At 30.6% G+C, this 5,000-nt stretch overlaps 2 non-coding genes across 2 annotated transcripts; one reads left to right on the top strand and one right to left on the bottom strand.

The window, feature by feature from the left end:
• The first annotated feature begins 2,979 nt into the window (after positions 1 to 2,979).
• TRNAS-GGA (transfer RNA serine (anticodon GGA)) lies at positions 2,980 to 3,066 on the top strand. The gene has a single exon. It is a non-coding gene; the product is annotated as a tRNA-Ser (tRNA).
• Positions 3,067 to 4,429: 1,363 nt separating this feature from the next.
• Positions 4,430 to 4,502, bottom strand: TRNAT-UGU (transfer RNA threonine (anticodon UGU)). The gene has a single exon. It is a non-coding gene; the product is annotated as a tRNA-Thr (tRNA).
• Positions 4,503 to 5,000: the final 498 nt, after the last annotated feature.

Raw genomic sequence — 5,000 nt, 5'->3', positions numbered from 1 at the left:
TTGATCGAACCAAGCCTCCGCTATTTCAGAATCCCCCTGTCGAATGGCCTGTTCTCCCCGGTCGGAATAGGCGGGTCAATTCCTTCCCTTAGAACCGTACTTGAGAGTTTCCTACCTCATACGGCTCGGCAGTCAATTCTTTTGGTGTCCCATTTTTTTACCCTACCATATATCCAATTGAATGAGATTTCTCATAGATCCTATCGATTTGTCTCGGGTTAACCAAAAGAGGTTAATTACATGAGTTTCAAACTTTAATTTGGATTAAATTAATAATGAGTTTTATCTTTTCTCCCACCTTCAGAAAAATAAAGCATAGGCGTTTCGGGATTATCGTCCGTTAGATTTTTCTGAAAGGTAACTATCTCGGTTTCATATCATATATAAATTTATATAGAATCCTTGAAAAAGACTTCTTCCTCATAAAAAAGACTTACTGTCTTTGGGATCTGATGCTACACCGCTGCTCAATAACTTAGGGGATCGGCTCTATTACATAAGTTGATTCCTAATTTTTATCTCATATCATGACATAAATAAGCAGTTCTTATTTATTTTTATTGTATCGGCCCAAAACCTCGCTAATTGATCTTTACGGTGCTTCCTCTATCAATTAGATCCTTTATCCATAGAATAAAGTATCTAGGCATATATATTTCTTCATATTTTGACTTCTATGAAGTTTCTTTTTTTTTTTTCTTTTTTTGTTACAGCTGATAAAAATCGTTTTTTGGACGATGCAATATGTAGAAAGCCTATTTTATTTACTAGCGTATTTATTTACTAGCGTATTTGCTCTTTCTTTCCTTTTTTTTTTTATTTCTATAGTGGAGATAGTCGCACGTAATGACAGATCACAGCCATATTATTAAAAGCTTGTGGTAAGAACGGGTTTCGTTCTAGTGCTCGAAAATAATATTCTAAAGCTTTTGTATGTTCTCCGTTACTTGTGTGGATAAGGCCTATGTTATAGAGTATATAACTTCGATCATAGGGATCAATTTCTAGTCGCATAGCTTCATAATAATTCTGTAAGGCTTCCGCATAATTTCCTTCGGATTGAGCCGACATCCGTTACGGTCGTCATTCGATTCAACGAATTCTCCGTTCCAAAACCGTACGTGAGATTTTCACCTCATACGGCTCCTCCTTTATGTGCATAATGAGAATAATCCATGGAATTAAAAAAAAGGTCGAAATATTGTCATTATGAACTGAGCGGGGCTAATGTTTTTACAAGAAATCTCTAGCCAACCCTCTTGCAAAAGATCTTTTCTTACCATCAAGCGTGTTCGTACTAGATAAATAAAGTAAACTCCAACAATTTCTTTGTTCTCAACGCTCCTTAATTTCCAGGAATTAGTCACTTCAACAATCTTCGATGGTTATATGGGTATCCAAAGTACGAACAAGATGGATGTTTGTTGTCCCAACCATTTCTCTTAGTTCCGATCCCGATAAGGAAAGGGAATCCTTTATAACAATAACAAAGTTTTCGTGTTGTTGATTCCTAGATGTAGTGCTTCTTCCTCTATTCCGCCTATTGGTACTAGTGTAGTAGGGTTGACCCACAATACAGACCCATAGGTGTAACCTTTCGCTCAATACTCGAATCAACAATTGAAGCATCTGAGGTTGCATTAATCGGGGATACACGACAGAAGGAATTGCTTTATTTATAAACTTCACCTTCAACAAGCGTAGATTTCTTTTTTTTTTTCAATAGTCTTTTTTTTTTTTTTTTCTATTCCGAATCATGTGTCTTTTTCCTAAGACTAAGAGCGGTAAAATAAAAATAAAAAAAAAAATATATATAAAATAATTAAAATATATAAAATAATTATAATTATATAATAATAATCAAATCGCACCATCTCTGTAATAAGTAAATGCCTCTTTTTCTCCTGAAGTTGTCGGAATTATTCGTAATAAGATATTGGCTACGATTGAAAAGGTCTTATCAATAAAATTTCCATTTATCCGCGATCTAGGCATAGGTAGCAATCCATTCTATAACTCTTTTCATTACCCCTTCGTGAGAAAAAAAAAAGGATCTCACAAACAAAGGAAGCGTACAGTACGAAATAACATAAAAGCAGACCCATTCCATAAAAAAAAAAAAAAAAAAAGATATAGCCCTCTACTTTACTTCAATTTTTTTGGCAGGAATCAAGAAAAAAAAAAAAAAAGAAATATTTGAATCCTATTTTATTTCATCCAAATTTATTAGTATAAGAATTTATTAGTATAAGAATAAAATATAAAAAGAAAAAAGAATTATTACGATTTCATCGAAGTTGAAGAATCAAAAAATTTATCCTACGGATTAGGATAGATTAGCAAAATTAGAGAAGTTTTGATTAAATTATGATAAAAAGAGGAAAAATAATCGAATAATCGTTCTATGATGAAAATAAAATAACTGCCCTTTTTTGTGTTTTGTGCATAGCAGGTATACAACATATAATCAAATATAAAAATCCCTTAGAGGATTTATGAATTTGTAATAGATTTACAGAGTAAGAGGTTGTTGTTGAGAGATCTAAAACTGGAAAAGAATTTTAGAATTCTTATAGAAATGGGGAATTAGAGTCTAAAGAGAATTATGAACTAAAAATATCCATTAAGCATAGTCTAAAAAAAAAAAAACCAATCGATTGATTTGATTCGTTTCAATTCATTGATTTAATCCAGTCCGGTAGAAATATCAGAAAAAAGATGGGAGTGCCTTTTTCGCAAACATGAATAGATATATATGGTATATGTTTATCGTATTATATTATTTATTTTTAACAGCCCCCTCACAAAAAAATTTCTTCGAGTCGGGAGGCTAAAGAAAAAGTGCTGAAAAAAGTGATGAAAAGTTTTCTATTTTTATAGCTAGTTTTCTAGTTAGAATTGATATTGTTCGTACCTCTCGAACAATCTAATATGAATAACTCGCTATTCGCTCGGGTTATCGGCCATAATAATTATGTAGGAGAGATGGCCGAGTGGTTCAAGGCGTAGCATTGGAACTGCTATGTAGACTTTTGTTTACCGAGGGTTCGAATCCCTCTCTTTCCGCACCTTCACCTAATTCGCCAATGTAACTGACCAAATAAGAACAGATACTAAAGAGTTAGACCCTTCTTTGATATAGATTCTCTATTCCCAATTTCTTTTTAATACGGAATACGTAAAATAGCGTACAGGGGATGAAAATCTACCTACGGATCTATCATACATGAATAGGAGAAAAATAAAATTTCCGAATCAAATCCCTTACCCTGTCTTCCTTTACTTAACCTTAACTCAGGTGAAAAGGGAGCAGAACCCTTGTTTTGTTATTTTAGTTAGGTTTAAGTCTGACGAGAATAATATTCTACGACAAGCAATTCATTTATTTTCAAACCGACCCATTTCCTATCTATTATTTGATTGACTAATCCTTTATATTGTAATGTGTGAAGGGTCAAATGCTTTGGTAATTCCTCATGGGTGGATGAATCAAGATAATTTTGAATCAGAGTTCTAGATTTTTGTTCATCCCTCGCTGAAATAATATCTCGGGGTTTGCAGCGATAACTTGGTATATCTACTGTACGACCATTAACTAAAATATGTCTATGGTTAACTAATTGGCGGGCTTGAGGAATAGTTGAAGCCATACCTAATCGAAAAAGGATGTTATCCAAACGCATTTCAAGTAATTGTAGTAAAACCTGACCTGTTGACCCTTTTGCTTTTCTGGCAATACGAACGTATTTAAGTAATTGTCGTTCTGTAAGGCCATAATGAAAACGCAATTTTTGTTTTTCTTCTAAACGAATACGATATTGAGATTTTTTACCGGAGCGCGATCGGTTTCTAAGATCGCTTCCGGCTCTAGGACTTTTACTAGTTAGTCCCGGTAAAGCCCCCAGACGGCGTATTTTTTTGAAACGAGGCCCTCGGTAACGCGACATAAAGACTCCTTATTAATTTGAATTTTATTGAAATTTCATAAACCTAAATTAAAACTGAACTAAATGAAGCGAAATCGACTGAAGGATTGTACTACAAATATTAATGAGATGAATTGGATCAATATCCATACTTTTTTGTATTGTATATAATGTATATTGTATATAATGTATACAAAAAATAGAAATTAAAATAAAATATATATAATATATAAATATATTAAATATAAAATATATATTAAATATAAAATATAAAAATTAAAATCTAAAAATTAAACCAAAAAAAGTTTCCTTTTTTTTTTTCTTGATTTATTCTGCAAAGATCTAACTCCTCCAATTTTATTCCTAATTGAAAGTTTCTACGACATAATAAACGGATCGTTGACCTTTGGAAAGAAAAGGGGAAAAAGCTTTTTCAATGTTCTTTGATTTCAAAAAAACATTATCAATCATGTAAAAAAGTAAAAAAGCAAACAAATAGAGAAAGCCGGCTATCGGAATCGAACCGATGACCATCGCATTACAAATGCGATGCTCTAACCTCTGAGCTAAGCGGGCTCAAATAATAGAAATTTTGTATCCATAGGAATTCAGCAAACTATTACGATCTTATCTATTAACTATCTATTAGTTATTCATAATTACTATGAATTATTAATATGAATTATAGACTAGAATTTAGAAAAACTAGAATTTTAAATTTTAAATGCCATATTTATGCCATACATAATTTATGCCATATTTAATATAATCATATTTAATATAATGATATATAATAATATATAATAATATATAATAATGGTAGATTCAATCTAATATTCAATCTAATATTGATAGAATATAATAATTAAGAATAGAATAATATAATTCTATTTGATTATATTTTAATCATTCTATTTGATTATATTTTAATCATATTAAAAATGATATTTTAATTTAATCATATTTTAATTTAATCATATTAATATTTAATAACATTATATTTAATAATATTAAATTATAATAATATTATTATAATTTAATTCTAATTTTATTATAATTATAAAAATTATAAAA

Source organism: Durio zibethinus, unplaced genomic scaffold (assembly GCF_047325235.1).
Source record: "Durio zibethinus cultivar Kanyao isolate XHJ-2024 unplaced genomic scaffold, ASM4732523v1 HiC_scaffold_240, whole genome shotgun sequence".
Classification (NCBI taxonomy): Eukaryota; Viridiplantae; Streptophyta; class Magnoliopsida; order Malvales; family Malvaceae; genus Durio; species Durio zibethinus.
The sequence above is the reverse complement of the archived record's forward strand: the minus strand, read 5'-3'. Positions and strand labels throughout refer to the sequence as shown.